At 55.3% G+C, this 24002-nt stretch overlaps 1 protein-coding gene across 10 annotated transcripts in view; it reads right to left on the bottom strand.

Annotated features, from left to right (window-relative positions):
- Window positions 1–5308: 5308 nt before the first annotated feature.
- Window positions 5309–24002, bottom strand: part of STK35 (serine/threonine kinase 35) — a 44142-nt gene continuing 25448 nt past the window's right edge. For 4 of the 10 annotated variants that reach the window (XR_004820247.1, XM_027622710.2, XM_027622712.1 and 1 more), the window contains one exon: window positions 5309–10066. The gene's annotated coding sequence lies outside the window, so the exon portion shown is untranslated. The remainder of the gene's footprint in view (window positions 10067–24002) is intronic. The other 6 variants (XR_003524742.2, XR_003524741.2, XR_003524739.2 and 3 more) reach the window with 6 other exon arrangements.

Genomic DNA, 24002 nt, shown 5'->3' on the forward strand with positions numbered 1-24002 from the left:
ACACCTAACCTTTATTGGAGGGAGCTTGAGGCACGCTCGCGGCACAGATGGATGCTTGCCCACCTGACACCCAGACTCCGTCAACCTTAGTAACAGGACCACTGCGCCCTCTGCTTCCCAGCCTCCTTGGCACCATATGTGGCCATATTAAGCTCTAGCCAATGCGATGTAAGCGGAAGGGGGGTGTGGGACTTCAGGGAAGCTTCCATGGAAGGAGGGGGCCAGTTCTCTGCCTCCCTCCCTCCTTGATGTTGTCAGGGATGGGGAGAACATGCCCAAAGCTCCAGCAGCTACCCTGGACTGGGAAGTCACCTTGAACTTGAGCTACTTGCTGAAGAGGTCAGAACACGAAGATAGGAGATGGGTTCTCCAGTCATCTCCCCACATATGAAGCCCTGGATGGCCCTGGATTGATAGCCTCACACTTCCTTTTTTTTTTAAATTAAGAATTTATTTATTTATTTGAGAGAGAGAGGGAGTGCATGAGCAGGCGGAGCGGCAGGAAGAGGGAGAGGGAGAAGCAGACTCCCCACTGAGCGGAGAGCCCGAGAAGGGGCTCGATCCCATGACCCCGAGATCATGACCTGAGCAGAAGGCAGACGCTTAACCAACTGAGCCACCCAGGTGCCCCCTCACACTTCTTTTATGGGAGAGAGCTCCAGCTTCTCTCTTGCTTCCGCTGCTGCTATTTGGGGTCTCCCGATCAGGCCGTACCAAATCCTCACCGACATGGGTGTGGATTTGATGCCCATTTTTCATTTGAGGAAGCTGAGTCCTAAAGAGGTAGAGCAACTTGAACCCCAGAAGTCTGGCAGTAGGGTCTGCGTGCGTACCTACCGAACAGCGGGTGTCCCCCAGCAGAAGGCTAAGTGCTCGGTGTGCTGGGTCAGGGCTCGCTGCAGAGTGGCGGCACTCTGCCAGAAGGGCACCGGGAGTGTGAGGGTTTTGGCAGTGGCCTGGTCTGCTGGCTGGGGGAGCTGCTCTGTGTTCTCACCACATTCGAGTCTAGGCCAGGGCCCTACAGCATTTTGGCAGGGGATCCAGACCGCAGTTATTAAATTCCTCATATTCTGATCTGCCCTCAAGGAACCAGCAGACCAAGCGGAGGCAATTATTGGAGGCTTTTGCAAGAGGGAAGTCATTCCAGCCCCATGTAAAACAGGATGGGGTGGCTACAGTCCCCTGACGGGGAGTTAGGATCTGGGAGCTGCAAAGATGGTCTTGGTTAGCTTCTGAAGCAGGCCCCAAAGCGTTTCCCCAGAACCCCACTGTCAGGAGACGTTAACAGGTGTTCCATGTGGAAGCATCAGTGATCCCAGAAGCTTGAGAAACTGGGCTCATACAGGCCTTCTCAGGACCTTTAGCGTGCACCGGGACATGGGGGGCGGGAATGAGACACACAACATTCCTTAACAGTCCGAGCGCTTTTTTCTGGAGAAAGATTCTTAAAGGAGGTCTTTTTCCCTTTAAAAAATATTATCACTAGATACCGTTTATGGATAACTTATTTCACGTCAGGCACTGTGCTATGGATGGCACATGCACTGTCTCATGAATTCTCAGAAAAATCTATGAAGTGGGTACTGGTATTGTAAGAAGGCAGGCTCAGAGGGTAACATGCCAAGGTCATGGGACTGTACGTGGTAAAGCAGTCATCCAACCCTCCTGATTCCAGAATCCACCACACCATGAGGTCCAGAGAGGAGAGATTTTGCCACATCCCACACAGCCGGCAGGAGACCAGCTGGATCTGGATCCAGGTTTCTTAATTCTTGTTCCCATTAGGTTTTCATACTTTGGGGCTTCTAGGTTCATGAACATACGTCAGATGGTGAGTGATGTCCATCTCCCTACCCTGCACGTCCTTCCCACACACCCAGAGCTGTGGCCAAGAGACCAGCTGGAGATAAGGCAGAAATTCTGGGCCTGGTTCTTGCCCCATCACCATCACCTCTATGGGTCTGACACGTGACACGGGGACACATCCCCGAGCCGGACTCATCAGTTATGGGCCATGCTGTCCACCATAGGCCCCGCACACAGACACTGCATAGGCTCCCCCCACCCCCGCCCCGTGGGCTCCTGAGCGAGTTCCTTCCACGAGGGCTGTGTTCTTACTGATGTAACCTGCTCTCATTCATCTACTTACTAAATATGCCTCGAATGTCTACTCTGGGCCATGTCAGGCACAGTTTAAGGAGAGGAGAGATTATTTACATATATACACACACTTTTACACGTATCGTGTATTTGTATGTTATACAGAAAACTTCCTGCTAGTGATTGTGCTAAAAAGAAGAATAAAGCATGTTAAAGAGATAGTGATGGTGATGAGGTTTCTTTAAGGGGACCAGGGAAGATCTCTTGGGTGTGTGAGCAGAGACCTAGATGAAGCAAGAAGTCATGTGCTCTGGGCAGAGGCCAGAGATGGAAATGCAAAGGCCCCAAGATGGAAATGTGTGTGCTTCAGGGACAGTAATAGGGGCACCTGGGTGGCTCAGTTGGAAGTGTCTGACTCTTGATTTTGGCTCAGGTCATGATCTTGGGGTCGTGATTTCAAGCTCTGTGTCGGGCTCGACACCCGAGGGGAGTCTGCTTGAGATTCTCTCCCTCTCCCTCTGCCCCTCCCTCACTCACTTTCTCAAAAAAACAAATGAGTGACTTGACTGACTGAATGAATGAATAAAAAAAGGACAGCGGGCCAGAGGGTAGAGCCTGGGGGCTCTGGGTAGCAAGCAGGTCTGAGGAGTAAGCATGGGGAGAGGGGGAAGGAGGAGAAGCGCCTTCTACAGGCCAAGGAGAGGGTCTGGGCAATAGTCCACGTGCAATGGAGACCTACAGATGGTCTTGCACCTTGGCCTGCTCTGTGGTGTGGGGGCTGGATTGAGGGCTAGGTCTCAAACGCCATCGACCCTCCTTTGCCTCCTCAGGATGTGGGACGTGCTGAGGCAAACACCTCCCAGAAACCAGGGAGGCGCTGCGATGTTTCAAGTGGAGAGGCCAGCAACAGGCAAGAGAGGGTGCTGCGCCCGCTGCAGGCTGTCTGTCCGGGCGCTGCAGGCTCTGGGGCCCCAGCAGGGCCGGAGGGGGCCCAGGGCCCAGGCCAGGCAGCTCGGATGGACGAGCGGACGCCTAGATCCCTCCCTCCCGGGGCCTCCCTGCTCAGTGTGGTGTGGTCCTCAGTAGACCCCGTGTTACGGTGACCTGTCCCTCATCACCCACGCCAAACCCAACACACTGGGAGCCCCCCTAGAGCCTCATTTCTGAGTCCTGTCCTGGTGCCTGGGTGCCCTAGGACACAGGGGCCAGGAAAGGCCCTGAGGAGTGCCCACCATGTCGTCTGCACCACAAACCTTTAGTCCTGACAACCACCCTATTTTATAGATGAGAAAATGAAGTCAGCGAGGCAATCTGCCTCAAGGTCCAGGGAGCCAGTACAAAGCAGAGTCAGTCTGCATTCTTTGGACTCTGCGAGGTACCTACTACTTGCTGGATCCGTGGCTGCTTCTTGGGTCTCAAGTACCTGTTTGCTCTTCTCCCCTCATCTGCCATTAGTAAGTAGTACGATGGTGTCGACGTCTATGAGCCCCACTGTGATGACAATAAAAAAGACAGTAGCAAGTGTCGGCAAGGACGTGGAGAAAGAACGCTTGCACCTCGTTGGTGGCAACGTAACATGGCGCAGCGTCTTTGGAAAACAATTTGGCGGTTCCTCAATGACTGTACAGTTCCCATATGACCCAGCAATTCTGCGAGATACGTCATGTGCCAGGGGATCAGAGATAGAGGTCTGTGCAGAAACTCGCACCCAAATGTTCACAGCGGCGTTACTTCTAAGAGCCCCCAAATGGAAAACAGTGTCCACTGACTGTGAACAGATGCAGGGGACGCGGTGTTTCCACACAATGGAATACAATTCAACAATCAACGGGGACAAAGCTCTTGACACACGCGAGGACATGGATGGGCCTTGAAAACACTGTGCAGTGACAGGAGCCAGACACCGAAGGCCACAGAGTGTGTGATTCCATTTACACGGAATGCCCAGAATAGGCAGATCCATCAACAAAAGGTAGATTAGCCTTTGCCTCGGGCTGGGAGCGCGCGTTGGGGAGGGGATAAGTGATTGCTAACGGGTGTGATTTCTTTTCTGAGGCGATAAGAATGTTCTGGAATTGGATGGTGTGACGGTTGCACAACTCTGAACGTATGAAAAAAAAAAAACACTGACTTGTACACACTTCAAAAGGGTGAATGATCTCAGCCAAGTCATTAAAGCGAACTTGTGGGTCGTCCTTCCCCAAGCCCCAGGCTAAGCACAGAAGGATCCTTTGCAAGAAGCCTTGTCCCCAGACGCCAAAGCCTGGGCCTGGAATGCGGCGTGCTCACTCTCAGATCGGGCAGGAAGGCGGACTTATCTGTTCCTCCGGCACACATTCCAGCGGCCTGACTCAGCCTCCAGCAGTTTTAGGATTCCTGGGTCTACAAGGTCCGATTCTGAGAAGCCTGAGCCGTGGTCCTCCGGTAAAACACCGGCCCTTCCAGAGTGAGCAGCTTTCCCGAGGCTGTGCAGGCCCGGGAGTCCAGGCTCAGTGGCCCGCAGATGCCAGGATCATCCCAAACCTGGCTCTCTGGGAAAAGGGAACTATAGGAGCCTTGGTTGAAGGCCTTCTAAGTGCTGGGCCCAACACGAGGTTTCTATTTAGCCTCAACCACTGCCATTTTGCTTGAGGAAAGGGATGCGCAGCGAGCCCCCGTACCCGGCGACAAGTGGCAGTTCTTCTTCTTCCTGGTGCACCGAGCACCCACCCAGCACCCTGCAGGACTCTGGGCCCTAGTTTTCTCACCCCTCAGTAGAGAGGCACACACCGTACCTACCATGAGGGCCAGTAGCACCTGGCTTGTAGTAAGTGCTCACTGCCCATGGAACGTGGAACGGCTGCTGTTGGCCAGGCCAACCACCGCGGCCCGGCTCAGTCTCTGCTCTCGGGGCATGGGTGTCAGCCCCTCAGCTCAGAGCCCACCGGCCCCCTGGGACATCCCTGTCCCCTTCCCCCTGCTGCTGTGGTTTGGAGACCTCTCTTTATCTCTCTGTGAAAACTCCCGAGGGCAGAACTTGCAGAAGCAGAGCTGGGCCTGGGAGGGCCTCTGAGGGCCTGGTTGCAGCCCCTGGAACCCCTGCGATGGGCTGGGGCTGGGAGGCTGGTCGAAGGCCACCAGGCAGTTCACCCACCGGGACCTGGGACCTGTGGCACCGCCTGGCTCCTCCCTCCCCCAAACGGGTGTCAACAAAACCACGAAGCACTCGTTTTCAAATCACGTATGGCTTCTTTGACCCCATCAAATAACTTTATTCACACAAACGTCCCTTAATTTACAAAGCCTCAGTCATTCATACACATTAGGGGGATCCACAGTGTTCAAGGAACTTAAATATAATGTATCATACCAACCCAAGTAAACCAAGTACAAAAAATATTCATATAAAGTTGTTCACACGTAGGTCCTAGATTACCAGCTTCTGTGCAAAAAAAAGAAAATAAAGAAAAATAGATTTATTAACTAGTATCTGAAGCTAACTTTGTGCCTGGGTTACTCGGTGCCTCCCTCACACCCAAGTCGTCCCCACCTGCATGTTAAATTGTGGCGTCATACTCCCCGGCTGTGATGAACGAGGACCCCTGGGGCACACAGAGTTCTTCACAATGTTCCTGAACCAACTCCCTTCCTTTTGTGTGGCCCCTCCTGGCAAAAGGTGTGGGCGCCTCCAGGCAACCAGTGGGAGTGGCTTCACCTCTCGAGGGTGGCCTTGGAAGCGTCCATTCGCCAGGCCTCCTGCCCCACCTCCTCGCTGCCCCTCTGAGGGCATCTCTCTGGACAGGAGGCCCTGCCCTCCGAGCCTGGCAGGCGGGATCAGAGACGGGCCTGGCGTCCCGGAGGCCGTGCCTCGGCCCGGCGTGGGAGGGCGGCCAAGGTGCCATCTCCGGGCCTCAGCCCCAGGCTTGGCTGTTGTCAGGCTGCCAGCTCCTAGGTGACTCCAGGAGCGCTGTGGTCTGGGGGCCACCACGCAGGCCAAGGGAGGGGAAGGGAGTCAGGGGGGAGCAATAACCCAGGAGCCACCGGCCCCCCCAGATGGGTGTGTACAGGGGAGGGGAGCACAAGGGGGATCGGAGGGGACAGGCACACTTGGGTGGGCGGAGCCAGGAGCCCAGGCAGCATGGAGCAAGGTGAGGGCAGAGAGTTAGGGGTCCCCTTCTTGGGGGCGTGGAGGCCCAACTCCTGCTGTCCCAAGTTTCCAAAAGATACTCTGAGGCTGAAACCCAGACAGCCGTCCTACAAAGATCTGTCTTCTGCAAAGGTAAACTGCAACAACATAGACAGAACACTCTTACAATGCCGGCTCTTTACCTTTCCTCAGAAAAAAGACTCAGGCAAAAATAATCTTATTGCTCCAAACACTGGTTTTCTAGGAGACAGCTGATATGTCAAGGAGCAGAGAACCTGGGAGGAAGGGAATGGTGGAGGCGGGGAATGTCCAGGGGCAAGAAGGCTGCGAGGAAGGTGGTGAGTGGTCTTAGCACCGCGGGGTCAGGGAGCAGAGGGGGTGCGGGGCGTGCGCCCCTGCGGGCTCAGCCTTCATTCGCTCTGGGACCCCCCCCCCTCCACTGGCAGTGCCCGAAAGGAGGCCGGGCCCCATCAGGAGTCAGATCTCTGCCAGTGTTGGGCTCGTTTCTCCTCCAGCTGTAAACAGGGTATCTCTTAAGTAAACATTGAACACACTCCCTCAGAAAGGCAGCCGGTCGGGGGCGAACCACGTCTGCGTGGGAGGAAAGCAGTCCCACGCTCCTCTCCCAATGCTTCTGGGAGGAGAGGGGGCTAAGGCCTGCGCCTTTCGTCCCCGGTGCCCAGAAAGGGGTCAGACGGAGCCAGCCCTGAATGGACAGACTGCGGCATCCTCCTGGCTAGAGGTAAGAGGCAGGGGGTCTGCTGGGTATTGAGAGGCAGAGAGCGAGCATCCACCTGGTGGAAACATACTTGTTCTGTCCCCGGCTATAGCTGTGCTTAGTGTCCCGGTGGTGGCGGGAGCCCTGGGCCTGGCTTCCCTCCTGGCTTTCTGTGGGCGGGAGTGAGAGGTTAAGTGACAGGCAGACGTAGGGAGAAGGACGCCACGGACTTCCAGCGGAGCCAGCACGTCTGGTCAAGGGAGGGCAGTGGAATAAGGCACTATGATCTGTCTTGCCGAGTCCTCTCGCTGGGAGGATACTGAGCTCAAGAGCCACAGGTCTCAGGCCCAGAACCTCCCCGCTGCGGGCTAACTGTTTCACAGATCCAAGGAGAAGAGAGTGACTATTTCAAGGTTTGGAACTCCTAAAACTTGCACAGGCCTTACGAACGTGGTGGCGCGGAGATGAGGTGGTACGGGGCTGCCGCCAGGCCGCACCTACAGGCGGGAAGGATGAAGAGGGGAAAGAGAGGCAGCAGGCTGACCCACAGCGGGAACGGGGCGGGGGGAGGGGGGGCGGTGGCTGAGACGTGGATGGGAGCTACCTGGGTCCAACTGAGGCTAGTCCGCTGGCTGTGGGCCGAGCCGGCGCTCACTTGGGGCTGACGTCCACCTGGCTGGCTGGGCACCCGCGGTGGACAAAGTGGGGGGGCAAGAGGGAGAGACAGGCACTTGGGGCTAATGAGCTGGCCATCGTGAGCCTGGGAAGGAGGCCCTGCCACCAAGCAAGGGTAGGCTGAAGTCCTGCAAGATAAGGGCTAGCCCTCCCAGGCTGCCTGCCTTGCCCAAAAGGCAGAGGCATCCTGTGACCTACGGGGGCTACACTGAGGCCAAGAGAAATAACGAAGGGGGGCCGCTACAGCTCCGAGACCTGATCCAGACGGAGGTTAGAGACCGGGGGAGGGCCGAGGTGAAGTTGAAGTAAAGGGCCTGAGGTCAGGCCTGAGCCTTGACCAAGAACTTGAGGGCAGGGGCTGCAGCCAGGGAACGTGGGGTGAGAGCCAGTCCCCTTGTTCTCACCATCAGCTGCCCCTGAGGGAAGGCAGAGAACGGGGGTGCGCTGCAGTCAGGGACACTGTGCTCCCCACCCTCCCGGGGGCGGCTCAGGGTGCACTCTGGTGGCCTGAGAAGCCGGAGAGGAGATGGGGTGGGTGGGCATGAAGGATTTCACAAGGCAGGGAAGCACATGGCTCCCACCTGCAGCCCTGCTCACCGCGGCCAACCGTCTGCCCAGGAGGAAGCAGCAGCCTTGGTATTCGAGGGCCCTGAGAAAAGGCGAGAGAATGCCAGCAAACGTGTGGTGAGTTTGCAAGTTTGGGCTGGTGTCGCGTTGGTCTCTCCGCAACACCCAGGGCCAAAGGACTGCCGCTCGGGGCGGGTGGTGGTGGTGGTGGTGGTGGCGGAGAGCCCCCCTTGGTCACACACCAACCTGAATGCCCTCCAAGTACCTCCCCTATCGATCCTATGCTGGTTTAGAGAAAACGAGAAACAAACATAGAAGAATTTCCCTTTCCCCCAAGACCCTGTCCTGCTTGGCCGTAACAGGGGAGAAGCCTTTGGAGCAGCCTCAGCAGCTTGCGGGTGAGAGGGACAACACGGGGCCAGCCACCTGAACCTGCGCCGGGGGCGGAGGGGGTGGGCAAACCCTCAGGTTCACAAGCCCGAGGCGAGGGAGCTGCCCACGTGCTGGCAGAGAGCGTGGGATGGCCACACAGACCATGGCCCGCACAGACGCTGGTGCTGAGGTCAACAGGGTCACGCGGGGCAAACTTTACGCCATGGGCACCTGACAGCTGCAGGGGCTCGGGGGGGGGGGGGGATCTAGCCCGTCCCCTCCCTGCTCTTGGTGGGTCCAATCTTTTCCCACCGGACACGTGTACGCGGAGGGAGGGCACCTAACAGTAAGTTCCTGGGGGTGAGGGAGACGGCGCTTGACGCTGTCGCCGACTGGGACACCACGGGCCCACGTGCATGGCATGCCCTTCACTGCGAGGAGGTGACAATGGCAGCCAGTTTCAGGACACCCTGTTCTTAGGGCCAGGTCACAGCCAGATCGCAGGGACTCAGGCAGTCTCTGACAACCGGGATGCGTGGAGGGCACATGTGGGAAGGAGATGATCCAGGAAGCAGGAGGTGACGGGCGCTAACCTCACAGGAGTGACAGATGCCTGCCGAAGACCCGGCTGTGTCCCAGGCAGAGGTTTGGCACGACAGTTGTTTTTCCTGGGGGGAGGGCGTCTTCCTCTGGGAGGGAGACCACTAACAGAAAGGTAGGCTTGTAGAGCTGGGCTGGGCTGGCGCTCGACCGCTGGGAAGTGGGGGATAGTCACCTCTGTCCCCCCCCCTGCTCCCCAGCGCTCTGGGTTCTAAAGGGCAGAAGAGGGAATGGCCTCCCACCACTGCGAGTCCTGGAGTGGCCCAGGGCTTCCGGCAGCTGAGAGAGAACAAACCCGCAGTTGAGACTTTCTTGAGTTCTCTGGGCCAAACCCTGTCTTCCTCTTCCAGGTCCTTCTTCGCCTCTGACCATTTCTAGGGCTGAGGGCGGCCCGCCGGAGTCTGGCAGCGCCTGTGTCTGCGGGGGTGGTGGCCCATAGGCTGCCTTCTGTCTTCACGCCCCCCAGGGCCGGGACCCACCCTGGCTCTCCGCAGAGAGGCAGGCCTTCTCTGGGGAAGTGAGGTGCTCTAAGCAGAACTGAAGGATGGGTAAATCAAAGAAGACAGAGGGAAAATAAAGGAACAAAACAAAATAGCTCCCTAACCCCATACAAAAATTAAGAATGACATTTATACATATGCTTTTGTCCATGTTGTTTCTCCACAGCACAGTTTCCTGCTCTTCTGAAGTCTTAATCATTTTAAATTAAAAAAGGAAGGAAAAAAAAGGACAAAAAATAAAATAAGATTTAAAAAAAATTAAGCGAAACTAAAAGGAGGGGGGGAAACCCAAACAAAAGCTTCACATTGCCGGAGATCCAGCTGTCGGGAGATCACCAACCGACCAAGCCACCACCTCTGTGGGCCTCTGTGGGAGACACGATGAGACTGTGGGTCCCGAGGATCAACCTGGAAGACAGAAGACAGAAGGCCGGGGATGAGCGGACACTGGGCCGGTGGGCTCGGGGCACCTCCAGGCTCTGGATGCCCCACTCGGGGCCAGCACCCAACCCCGAGGACCTCAGGAGCTGTGATGTGCTGGGGGCCAGAGAGGTTTCTGAATACCTCACAGGGAGTGAATCTAGCTTTGCTACAACCACCCTGCCGTAGGCATGGCACATTATTCTCCTTTTTCACAGAGGGAAACTGAGGTACGGTTAATAAGACATATGACTAACATCACACTGACGGAGCAGCCGACCCTGGCTGGGAACGCAGGCTGGTTGGCTGCAGCTGCCAATCCCATCATGACCCCCATCCCTGTGCTATTAGGACAAGATGCTGCAGGACCCTAGCCATCAGTCCCTCCGGACCCTGGCCCACGTCCCTCCTCACCCTCTCTAACTGTGCTGTACGGAAGTTTCGCGCTCACGCTCTTGGGTTTATCCTGTGTCACAGACGAGTGAGGCTCAGCCCCCTGAGGACCTGAGTTAGCCAAAGCTCTTAGGTCTCAAGAGGGGCCAGAACCCCACAGCCAGGGGCTGGGGTGACTCAGGGCCAGGGTCAAGAATGAGGTTCTGCCACTTGACCACGGGCAAATTTAAAGCCCTCTGCTCCTTGGTCTCGTCACCTGCACCACATCAGAGGTTATTATGAGGACCAAATGAACAATGCATCTCACCTGAGACAGCACCCGGCCCTATTATGATTAGCTATTGCTTGGGAACTGCCTTGGTGCCAGGCCTCGGGAACAGGACCAGCCACCGGCCTTTCAGGGACCCATTTTAGTGGAGGCCTGGAACACAAGAGCTACAGCGATCAGCCTTGAGCCAGCACCTGCCTCCAGCCCAATCAGAGCTGAGCAGGGCCCCAGCCTAGGCCGCAATGCTCCTCCATCTGCACAGCCCAGGGACTCCTCCTGGGGTTTCGGAGTGCCTGCCATCAACCTGAATGACGGTCTTTCATGGCCTGCTTGAAATCCCTCCAAATCTGCCCCACCCCCATGGCTTTATTCTTGTGTAAGCTCCGTGTAGCCCGGGGAGCCGTGCCCTCCCCACCACCACTCGCCGCCCGTGCAGCCTGACCACCCGGGCCTGTCGTCCTCAGGTCCCAGGGAGACAGACGCCTGGCTGGTCCTCACAGGAGGCAGTGGCGTCTGGCAATATGAGACAGCCCGTCTCCTCCTGTGAGAAATGGTGGGCTCTCCATTGAGGTCTGACTGGAATAACGACTGTGCAGTACCTGGCCCCCAGCAGGAACTGACCGACTCCATGAGCCCACCCCGTCCTCGTCCCCAACCGGCAACGACGAACGTGTTCGATTTGGACAGCATGCAGTCTGCAGCCACTAGACCACCCAAACTGCTCGCTCCTAGCTGGGTGAGGGCGGCACGGAAGGGATGCACACCCTGCTGGAGACGTGTACCAGCGGCTTCCGGAAAGCAATCTGGCCCCGTGTTTTGAGAGCCTCAGGTGTGTGCAGACCTCTAGACCCTAAAGTTCCACTTCCGGAAACCCAGCTTGACTGGTCATCTTATATATGAAAAGGACTTGATGAATAAAGGTGCTCGTTGAAGTATGATCTACATTGTGAGGCAACAACCCGGAAATCCAGAAAGAAAAGATTTAAGCAAATGATCCATCTTACTCAGTGATGTAGTACAGAGGAAATGAGAAGGCAGGTTATGGCAGAAGCACTTCCTGGGGTTAAGGAGAAATAAGCAGCCTACGATGTCCCGCGGCATATACAGTACGAGCAGAACCATGTAACAAACAAAAACCTCCACGTATAGGAAATCTGTCAAGAGTACATCAAAATGTACTTGTCGTGGGTGCATTTTCTCCTTCCCCTGCTTACTACTGAGGACACAGCACGCTGTCATGCTTTACTTTGTAATGGGAAAACCAGCGTACTCTAAGGGACAAGAAAAGCTGGCAGCCCCAAAGAAAGGCCCCTGGAGAAGCAGTCCAAAAGACCAGACCCAGGCTCTTTTCTGGGCTCTTCCACACACATAGTGGACAGCGGAGAATTTTCCACAAGCTGTCAGGTGAGGTTAGATTGTGCAGTTCCTTCCTCCAGCGCAAGGCGAGGGAGGGGGCGCCCAGTGTCTGCGTATGGGGAGTAGAGTGGGGGTGAATTATAAAGGTGCTGGAAAAGTATCTGATCTGGAAGAAAATACTGGCTTTCTCAGCCTCAACCTCTTCCTCTGCTGCTTCTGTTTCCCTGCCTGTGAAGTCCGCTCCATCAACAACAAAAAAAATGCATTGGTGGGTTTAGTATCTCAGTTTCTGACCTGGCAAAATAAAATCACCAGAAGCAAATCCTGAGATGACCCAGAAGCCATCTCAAATTCTGGCTTTACTCAGCATGTCTACGACCTTCTCCCTGTGCTTTCAACACAAAGCAGAGCAACCAGCAGCCAGGGGGAGGGAGAGCTGGGCGGGGGGGGAAACCTCACCATCCGAGACACTCCAAGTCCTTCTGAAACAGGACAAGAAAAGCCCAGGAAACTGTAGGCTAATGTGTGATCTGCTAAGCTCATCTCCAGGACCAGTTATGACCTTTTGGACACTGCTTTCCTCCCTCCCTTGGCAGGACCCAAGCTGAGGATACCCTGCTCAAAGGGATGCCCATCAGCAGGAAGGTGGCCCATGGCAGCAGAAAAGCAGCGGTCAAGGAGGCTGAGAGATTCAGAAGCCAGAAGTCCCTTTTTACATAATAAACTAGCAGAACAGAGTGTGCCCGCAGAAGGTCAAACCAACAGCACAGCTCCCGAGACACCAGTGTGTAATGACCGCTGTAATCACTGGGCCCCTTGCCAGGAAGCCAGGCTGACATTTCCCATAGACTCCCCCACCCTCCCCTGGCTCTGGCACTGGGTCCCCTCCTCGCAGGAGGATGCCTCAGGATGGCCTAAAGGTCTGGGTCTGCTTCTCTCTTGGGGGCAGGGACAAGGAAAGTAAGAGGGCTCTCTTTCAGGGAGAGGACCTTGGCTTCAGGTTCCTCTCCCGCCTCCCATTACAGAAGGTGTACCTGCCCTGGGGGGCCGATGGTGTGGCAGGTACACAGGGAGCCAGGCTCTGCAGCTACGAGCAGAAATGGCTTGGAGCACCCGGTTCTGGGTTAGACCAACAGCAGACCCTCCCAGGCACCTGCTGGGGTGGTAAATGGTGTAAGGGGCTGGGAGCCTCCGACTTCATCCTAGCAGATGTCACACCCCGGCTCCCTGGCTGCCCAGTGACTGGCTTGGACCAGGGCCTGCCTCGTCGCTTCCAGTGGAATGCGTACCTCTGACCACAGAGCCCTGTGCAGAGGCCGAGCCATGCCGCTGAGCGGAATGACAAGTGGTGTGTGATTAACCGCCACATTTGCCTTCCGGATCGTCTCATTTGGTGAGGCTGACCGCCCCATTTTAACAAGGGGACAGGCCCAGAGAGATGGAGCGGCTCGGCCCACACCACAGCGCTGCTGAGCACTGCCCGCAGTGCCCTCAAGCCACCGGCCAGGGGTTCCGCTGCCACCTGCATCTGCCGCCAGTCCTGAGGGGGAGAGGGGCCAGTGATCCAGGAAGGCGTGTTGGCAAATCCTGCCCCTTCTTTCAGCTCTCGGACAAAGCTCCCTCAGCACGTCTGACCTTCCTTCTCTGTAATTATCATCACAGCAATCGCTCACCCAGCATCGAACGTTCCAAGGGCTTTGTAGGGAACAACCCATTAAGGCAACTTTCAGCTCTTCCCCACTGCTTCCCCCTTGCTGTGTCCCCACACGGAGCCCGCGTGTTATAGCTACGGCCTCATCTCGCCCCCGCAACCCTACGAGGTAGGCACTACGGTCACCCAGTTCCAGAGAAGCTCAGAGAAAAGGGCTGCACGGCCAAAGGGTGGGCGAGGGAAGGGTCTGGGCCTGGGTCAGTCTCACCCCACAGCTCCTGCTTTCAGCATCGAACTGTCCCGGGAAATCCCTTCCTGGAGAGACAAGAGCTTAAGCGGAGTTTAAAACCCACTTAATCCCTTCACTTATAAACACATTCACTCAGAAAAGGGTTCATGGAGGGCTTGGCTTAGGTACCTCTGCACGAGACTGGTGTCTAGAGCACATCAGAGGATGTGGAGCCACCAGGCAGGGAGCAGCCTTCTAGCAAGTTCCTCTGCCAGCTTAGCAGTTGTCTGTCTGATCAAGGAAATGGGGGAACCAGAGTTCTCCCATGAATGCCACCAGCACTTTGGAGAAGGGAAGTGGGGGAAGGGGCGGGGAGTGAGGATGAAGGGGTGGGACGGACGGGCCCCCCCGATCCACCTCCTCCCGACCCCCCAGCCTGCAGAGACGAAACATCTCGGGGAAGAGAAGGCTATCCTTTACTCTCCAAGTGCGGCCCTCCTACTTTGTTGATGTCAAAATGTCATTTTGAGATGAAACTAAATGGGAATGGTTTGTGGTCCCCCGTCTCCTACTCTGCCTCCTTCTTTCAAACTGTACCATCCTTCCAAATGTGTCAGTCTGGCAGCCTCAGGGTGTGAGAATCTCCCAGGAGCCACGACTATGTTTCGGTAGAGCATCTTCACTCAAGTGCTCTATTGGGGAAACAGCACAGGCTGTGGTGAACAGTCCTGGGTTCAAATCCCGCCTCTGCCACTTACCAGCCGCTTATAGCATCTGAGCCTCCTCTTCCTTGCCAGCAAATGGGGATGCTGCTCTTTACCCTTTTAGGGGCTGTTGTGAGGATTCAAGTAAGCTGCCTATCCCAGCACTTGGTACTGAGCGGGACACTCCGTACGATCGATCACATTGTTCACTCTGGTTCTCAGACCGAACTGTACACCTTATCTAGAGATGAGGCTTAATTCAGAAACTTTCTGTCCTTCTCTGCAGTATGGACGTGTAGGATGAAGGCGGGGTGGGGGGAGCTCTCCCAATACGCCCTCTGGAAGGCAGCCTCTGCCACACCGTTGCTGTAATGCCCCAAGGACAGCCAGATGGTGGCAAAGCTATCCTCAGCCCCTTTCAACCCGCTCAGGCCTAAGGATGGAATTTTAAAGCCCATGAGCCTCGAAGTCTGAAATACCACGTAGCTGTCTGTAAGGATCTATTTTCTGTGATATTGTACAAGAATGTCATGGCTACCCCGTTGGAAGGATGACCCCAGGTGACCACTGGCAAGTGTCAGGAGGGCTCCCATACCAGGTTTCAGGGTGGCACAGAGCACCTGAGCTCATGCCACCTGCTGTGAAGGTAAGCAGCAACCGTAAGCATATGTGATGCACATGCTCTCGACACTTAGCAACATGCGAAAAGGTTCAATGACTCGTAAACGCTTAACTGGGATTCAAACCTCAAGTCCAGTGTTCTCTATCCCTCTCATCTATTCAAGAGAAAAGGAAGTCATTGGGTTAGCATGCTCATACACTAAAGCACGATATAAACTCAAATGCTGGTATTCTTAGGTGGGGAGCCAAGAACTCACTCTTAAAGTAAGTCCTCCCTGCACTCCTTTTTTTTTTTTAATATATATTTTTTATTTTTTTAATATATATTTTTAAAGATTTACTTATTTCACAGAGAGAGAGAGAAAGAGAGCGAGAGCGAGAGAGGGAACACAAGCAGGGGGAGTGGGAGAGAGGGAGAAGCAGGCTTCCGGCCGAGTGGGGAGCCTGATGTGGGGCTCGATCCCAGGACCCTGGGATCATGACCTGAGCCGAAGGCAGACGCTTAACGACTGAGCCACCCATGCGCCCCAGTCCTCCCTGCACTCCCGCGTGGAGGTATTATTCCTGTAGCTACGGCTACCTTTGACACGCCAGACCCCGTGCAAGGCTTCAAAAGCGATGCTTCCCTTGCCCAAACAAAGGGGCATGGAGGAAAGATCTCCATTTTACAAATGGGCAAACCAAGGCTCAGGTATTCATTGTTTGCATATCACACTGTGGAGGCACAGGGGCTAGGCCATGTCAGGGTCACAGAGGGCAGGTCTCTCCTAAGCAGGATTAGTTTTCCTCGCTTGCGTAATATACCAAAGCAGCTGGCTTTTCATACGTAGATACCGACCAGCCAGCCCCGGGGTTCAGTGGCCCTGGTACTACTGTCTGTCCCCATCTGTCAGAGGGACAAACGCCAGGGAGCCAAGCGTTCTGATACCCCATTTACCGAAGGCTCTGCTAGCCACAGGGGCTCAGAGAGGGGCAAAGCTAGGAACCACCGTGCCACAAGCGGTGCACGGGTCTACAGAAGGTAAAAGGGAACAAGAGTCCGAGCAGAGCACATCCAACAGGGGCTCCACAGCAGCCACGATGCTCTGCAAGGCCAGGGACGCCATTCGCGACGGTCTCTGAGCCCTGACCAGGAGGCTAAAAGAAGGCAGGAGTTTGGCAGCAGGTCCCGAATGCGGGGAGAACGTCATTCATAGAGCATCAGGTTACAGAGCAGTGAAGAGCTACTGCTCTGTCAAGGGCCGAGGTGGGAGATCTAAAATTGATACCCCAGCTCTCCTCCCCATTACTAGTCCAGGTCCCTGAGCCTCAGCTCTCTCAGTTGACAAGGTGGCCATGTCTGCCGTGCAGGGTGTGACGTCCAGCGACAGTATCCGTATGGGGCACACTGAGGTATACAGGAGGCAATTAGCATGCGGTGATGACAGCTTTCGATCACACCCCAACCCTAAACCTCACCACCTCCCTGGCTGGCCCAGGCAAAAATTCCAGACCAGACGACCTGGCATCAAGCCAGCCTCCTTTCTGCTTTGGGCCTCAGCAAGCGCTGGTCCGGTTGTCACCTTCCCTGCCCCTCACCCTTCCAGGTCCCCCTCCATGGGCCTTCTCCCAGGGGCCCCTGCCCCTGTGCCCCAGCGAGCAGACCCCCATGAGCCATGCCATGTGCCCCCCCGCCCCACCCCTAACCCTAACTGCCTGAAGGACAGGACAGTCCTGGGCTTCTCTTGAGCCTCTCAGGGCGCCAAGCCCTCGAGTCAAATACTGGCTGATTGACGGGACCCGGGAGCTAGCACGTGGCAATAAAAGAATTAATTTACGAACTTCATGGAATCATTCAGCATGACAGGATCTTAACACAAAATCTGGTTGTAACATCCCTGCCTATAGCTGAGTTCACACTGAGCAACGCAATGCCAGGTGGAGAGAGAGATGCTCACCCTCACCTCAGAAAACCGGGCCGCCTGGCCAGGCTCCAGCAGGTGGCAGGGGAGGAGCCGGGACGTCGCCCGGGCTCATTTCCTACCTGGCCACAGCGTGCCGCCCCCCTCCCCCCCAACACATCTGCAGAGCTAGGTGGGGGACAGGAGGCATACGGGGGTGGGGACGAAGGGTTTCCCGGACACGACACTGCTGACCTGCTACAGAACCAGGCAGCTCTGGGGCCAATGCCAGCTCTCTGCCCCTCCTTCCCTCACTGCCTTTCAAAGGGGAAGAAAATAAGGCCTTCTGTTCAATCTGGAGAGAGAAGCCTGAAATCCAGGGGTGGCCAGCGGGAGCCAGTCTGGCTTCAGTGGGCCACCCACCCCAGGGAAGCCAGCCACAGGAAGACGCAAATGAGAACGGTGGCCTCACGACCGGAAGCCTTGGCTCTGGCTTCAACTCTGTTGTCTTCCCCAGATCTTCAAGACCCACGCAGCCTCCCTCCAGGACCGATCCCAAAAAAGCCGCCGATGCCCAACACTGCTCCGTAGCAGGCCAACGGCTCGAGAGGCGGTGGTGGCCTTCCGGCCGGGGTGCACGCCACACCCCATGTTCGAAGCCTACGGGTTGTGGAAATCGGAGGTGGGGTGGGGGCTGCGGCAGGGTAGCCCCCCCTCCCTCCGAGAAACTGAACACCAGCTCTCGAGCAGCCAGGGGCCCACCCTTTGTCCACTTTTGCGTGTCCGGAGGAGGCCACCCCATGCATTCTGAAAGGCAGACTGTCGCCCAGGCTGTAACAGCACAGATGGCAACCAGAGGAATCCAGCCCCTACTAAAAGACACTGAAGTAAACTGCAGGAAAATGACGAAGGACCCCATCTGGTGGTGGGGGCCCTGGTTTCCAGTCTCATCTAGCTCTCTCCCTGCTCTTTGCTGGGGACCGTGTCTCTTCCTGCACCACTCAGGGGCGCTTGGGACCAGGGCAGGGGTTCTCCATCTGGGGTCCTTCGAACTCCAAGGATGCACAGGGCCTGCAAGCGCCCGGAAGGCATATGAAGTACCACAGTGTGCGTCAGGTGTGTGCCTTTTTCGGGAGGGACAGCCCTGACACTCAGCTTCTGAGGAATCTAAGAACCACAAGCACCTCGGCAGGCTCTTATCTATCAAGGCAAAGACTCTAACCAGAAAGCACCCCGGGAGGGCTCCACGGGCTTGCCTGGGGCACAGCAGAGCAGGGCAAGCTGGGTGCAGGAGCCAGGCTGCAGCTGATGGCACCAGAGCCCTGCCTACCAGTGGGACGGGGGTGGGGGAGGTGGGGGGTGGAGGGTCCCACTCCTTACAGATTTTCAAGGCAAAGCTGAGACTCCTAAAGCAGACAAAGGTCACGGAGAGGAGACGGGCTCTATGGCGAGTCAGCTGAGCTCGATCGGTGGCCCACTTACCACGGTGAGGATACACGCTCTCTTGCGCCACAGCTGATGGGCTGGCTATATGTCGGGGCCTGGCTTACTGAGAGAAGAGGGGCGAGCAGAGCCTGAAGCCAAGGTGGCGAGCTGCTGGACACAGATGCCAGCCTTATCTCCAGTGTGTCACAAAGCTGGGCCAGGGCAGTGAACGCGCCTACATAAAATGTGGCGGCCAGTTACCATGGAAGCTTGCAGCGTCTGAGACTTTGGTCACATTACAGCAGTGCTCATGTCGTCACCATTGCAGTCTTGCCTAATACTGTTTTAAACCTTTTGATTTCTCAAAGCGAGCTGCCCCAAACGCTAGTATTCAAAAGCTCGCCAAATGCACAAAAGGAAGAATTGCTGGGGCGCCTGGCTGGCTCCGTCAGTGGGGCGTGTGACTCCCGTTCTCTGGGTTGTGAACTCGAGCCCCATGGTGGGTGTAGGGATTGCTTAAAAATAAAATCTTTCAAAAACAACCCCCAAAACAAAGGAAGAATTGCTGGCAAGACATCAGAGTCTGAGATCTGGAAGGCTCTCCAAAAATCCACAGGACTGCACCCCGAGTCATCCCACCGGGGTCTGAGGCCGTAGACCCATTTAAAGCCGGTCTCTCTGGCCTTGGGAATTCACGTCTGGGGGCCCTTGGGGAGCTGGGAAGCACCTGCGCCGGTAAACAGGCACTGGCTGGCACTCCAGACAAATGAAGGGGCAACTTTTTGTCTGCAGAAACAGCCCCGGTAATTGGCAGTCGGCTACAGGGACCCCCTAACTAATTCCCTTCCTCAACTTATTAAGTGTGGGGATGAAGTGAAAGCTGCCAACTGCCTCAACTGGTCCCCGAAGAGACCGAGGTTCAGCTGGAGCCGCTGTGATTAGCAGACAAAGGGCTCCAGGGAGATGCTAGGCTCCTGGGAGAACCCTCCTCCCTGGCCCTTTGCCAGAAGCATGCCTAAGGTGCTGTCACAACTAAAGGGGAGCAGTCGCTCTTCCATATGGTGACCGGACAGTCTGTGGTTAGAAGAGGCAAGACTCAAACAAGGTCATGCCCAGAGCAGTCTGGGCAAAAGGAGACCATATGGACTTCTGGTTACAGCAACCAGACTGAAGCCTGGTGTGCCCGGGGAACTCACAGGGGGCATTGCCAGGAGGCTTGGAGCTCTCTTAGGGAAAAGCAAAGCACTGCAGATTGCTAGTGCAACGAATGACGGGCCTGTAAGGATTTGGCAAAAACAGACAGACTGCACGAAGGCAACACACAGAGCTGCCCATTACTGAGCTCTCCCGGCAAGCGTGGAGTTGCACTGGGTACTTCCTATTTCTTGTGCATCCGGTCTTCACACCAGCCGACAGTGAACGTCCGTGTTAAATGAGCATCATTTAACAGACAGGAAATGGGGACCCAGAGAAGTTAGGAGACGTGCCCAAGGTCACCCAGCTGGGCCCTGGGAGAGCTGCAATTTAAACCTAGATTTATCAACACGCCAGGTTCCGAAGCCAGTCTCTTACTGACACCAACAGGGAAATACAGGGCTCCCAACAGCCGTTATCAGCTGCTGCCCCGTCTCCCTTTGCATGCTCAGGAGGGCGCCTGTGCCGTCTCGTACCTTCTGAAGGCTAGCCCTGTTGGGTGTCGCATCTCCTCTCTCCTCCAGGGAGCTGACCGTTCTCTCCTCACCGTGACCTACTCATTTGCCAGAAAGAACAGCCTTGTACACCACCATCACCCGCCTCCACTTTTTCTTCCCTAGGGTGAAGGTCACCCTCCTTAGGCTGACATTCAAGGCTCTGGGCAACTTAGTGCTATTTTACTCTCCCACTTCACGAACTCTGTGGGAGCCAACCCGAAGATCTACTCTTGACACAAATTCTCAATGTTCTCACGCTGTGTCCCTTGCTTACAACACCCTTGACTGCCTTCTTTTCTTCAAGGGCTATCTTAAGTCACAGGTCCTACTGGTTGCCGTTACTGACTTCTCCAGCCAAAAGCCAACGTTCCCTCCACTGAGCTCCTGGGAGCACCTAGCACGGTGCCACTACAGACCTGTGCATGGGACCTATCCTCAGAAGCCGATGGCAGAGGGCCCTGGAGCTAGCCCTTCCTGGCCATGTGGCCAGTGGGGCACATCACTTACTGTCTTTGGAGTGGGAAGGACATCCTACCCAGGACCCATGTGAGGATGTGAGGAGATAAGAAACAGAGGGGGAAGAGTATGAAGTCTGCACATGGCGTGCGCTAAGTCAGAAGCTAACTGAGAGGAAGTGCCCCCTGCCCCTTGCCCTCATGCCTTAGGATGATAAAGAGTCCAGGCTGCCCCAGGCCTGTTCTAGGGCAGAACAGAAACAAATAAAGCGACTGTAAGCCCGCCAGCAAACTGCAAAGCTCTCAGTAAGCACTGGTAAATGAGTATAAAACACGGACCTAATCTCCAGGGAAGGAGATGTGGTGAACAGGCAGGGCCGGCTTCTACCCCACGTCCCACATGTAGTTCAAACCAAGATGTCCGAGGACTGCTGAAGGACTGACCTTGAAGCCCCCTTCCACTAGCTTGATGTCAAGTTCAGGCCTTGGGGTAGCCCCTCAGCTCTTGCACTTTAAGTGCCTGAAGGCAACTGACCACAGAGCTCTCCGCACCTCTCCCCGTTTTCTCCTTAACCCAAAATAGAAAGTATTTCCCAATTCACAAATTAAAGTGGCCCTCAAAGTTAATTTTAGAGCCAGCAATCATGGTCTCGATATTATATAACCATGAAAAAAACCCGGAGAGGGAGATGCGGGCGCGAGAAAGCTGCTCCTTGGCAGAACCACCAGCCTGCCCACGTGACAGGACACTGCACAGGTTTTCAGCTCGGAAAAGCAAAAGTAAATACAAAAAACAACAAAACGCTATGTTCTTGGGACATAATTTTAGCAGAGTGCATATGCAAATAAAGACAGAGAAGAGCCAGACACACCAGTCACCTAATGAGAAGCTGATTACAAAGGAAAGAACAAAACACAGCAAGGCACAGTCATCAGATGAAGGCTGTGAAGGCAGCCCTGGGTCTAAGGCAGGCACTTGGGGCTCATGAAGGTGTCCCAGGCTTAGTCCCAAATTTGGGATCCAGAGGCACCCCAAGAAGACCCAGATAATCACTTACCAAATACCCATCTAAAGGAGAGAGGATGGGTTGATGGCCATACATCCAAGATACATCTGTGTACTCCCCCCCCCGCCCCGCGCTGCCCAAAGTCCCTCTTCCCACAGGGTTCACAGTCTCGGAAATGGCTCTGCCCCCCAGCCCAGCGATTCGTGGAGCCACTCTGCCTTCATCTCCCTCATTCCGTCCACATGCAGTCCTCCAGCAATCTCCAAATGCACTTTAAATTCACTCTGCCCCATCCCATGTACCATCCACCCTAACGTGGGGAACTCGACTTCCTGGCTGCGCCCCCAGGTCCATGCTTGCCCTCTCCAACCCCAGCAGCAGAGCCAGAGTGCTCCTGTAAACACGGAACCCCGAGGGGGAAGCTGATCTGAGACTTACCACCATCCCCAACGCCGGGCATGTCAGGCTCCTGCTTCTTCCTCCCAGTCTCTCCCACCTTGCCCCTACCCATTCACTGCCCCGCTGCCTGGCAGACACCTCATGCTTCAGGTCTCAGGTTCAACGGCACCTCCTCCTCCGGCCTTGGGGAGGGTCCCCTATTTTCTGTTTCCTCCATCCATACAGGCATGAAATTTAGTTTTCTCTTAGAACCAGTCTCTCAAACAGAGGTCAAAGGGCCCGGAGGGTGGGGACCAGGTCTGAGCTGTCCCTGATGTACTGGAAGCACCTACCAGTGCCTGCACCGTACAGGGGCTACCAAAAAAAAATCAACGGGCCCCTCCGGCATGCGTGTTTTCTTTATTGATGGGGGTGGGTGGGAAGCATTCTGAGACTACTTCACACTCTGTCCCCAGGCTGGCCAAGAACTAGTATGAAAAAACAAGAGAACCCAAGAGCTATGGGGTACCTACTGCACGCCCAGCATCCCCAGGCTAGCTTACATCCATTTTCCATTGAATCCACATGAAGATCCTATGGGGTAAATGTTATTAGCAACCCATTTTATAAATGAGGACTCCAAGGCTCAGAGAGATGCCTAAAGTTTAGCTGGACTGAGGTCAGGGATTATCTTTGTCTCCATGGCCCAAGCTGGACAAAGAGCAGGTGCTCAATACGTCTGGGGGAATGAACAAGTGAAGATTTCTAATCAGAATTCAAGCCATGTCTAAGACTCCACTTGGAGACCCAAACCAGACCTGTGCATCCTGTTGCTTCCCCATTCCCTATGCCCAGCTGCCTCTTAAGTTCCCCTTTCTTGAAGGGTGAGCTCCCATCCTACCACAAAGACCTCACAGGGCCCTGTACTCCCCTGAGGGTACTCTGCTGGAGATTATCGCAAGGTACTCATTGTTATTATGGCTCAGAAGTCTACTCTCCCAGGGCCAGGGAAGCCCACGGAGAAATTCAATTATTTTCTTTCTCTTCCCAGGAGCAGGTGGCTGCAGGACCTCACCTCATCCTAAGGACACATGCACCGAGGGAGAAACCAAGCAAGAATCAGGAGTCCCGACTCCTGGAAACTCATCCACTGTGGAATCCACAAACATGACCAGGCTGAGGGAGCAGGGAGAGAGGGGCTGAGAGTGGTCCTTTAGGTGCCCTGGTTTTCTAGACAAAAAACCCACGGCCCACAGAGAAGTGACCTGCCCAAAGTCCCGATGATAGGTAATTATGGAAGGCAGAGACAGGATTAGGATCCAGCAGGCCCCTCTTCCTAGCTCTTAAGCCTAGATCTAAACTTTTTGAGGACCAAAGGTTAAGAGGTAGTAAGGTATGTGGCTGTGTGTTTAACAGACGGTAACGTGGCAGACTGTGCCTTTACCTTCTTTTGCCAGGGCAGCCCTCAACCCTGACCCTGAGCGTGCATCAGTGTCACCCAGACAGCTTGCTGAATACCCTCCCCTGGTTCCCGACTCTGTAGGACTAAAGTGGGGCCAGAGAGATGCATTCTGACAAGTTCCCAGGTGATGCTGCCAGCCTGGGGACCACACTCTGAGAAGGTCTGTCCCCGACACTGTGTGTGTTGGGAGATGGGAGCTGGTGAGGAGGAGCAGGGAGGAGTATGGTGATAGCTTGTCAACATCTTCAAGTTCACAGGCTAGAATCTTGATCTATTAAGTAGGAAACTTCTTACTCGTGACATTCTCCGTTCCTCCCACTGATAGAAAGGAAGCAATCTTTTGAACTCTGGTACAACTTTACCCAGGCCACATAATCAGGATGCAGATCCTGAAGACTCACATC

This window comes from Zalophus californianus, chromosome 8 (genome assembly GCF_009762305.2).
Source record: "Zalophus californianus isolate mZalCal1 chromosome 8, mZalCal1.pri.v2, whole genome shotgun sequence".
Classification (NCBI taxonomy): Eukaryota; Metazoa; Chordata; class Mammalia; order Carnivora; family Otariidae; genus Zalophus; species Zalophus californianus.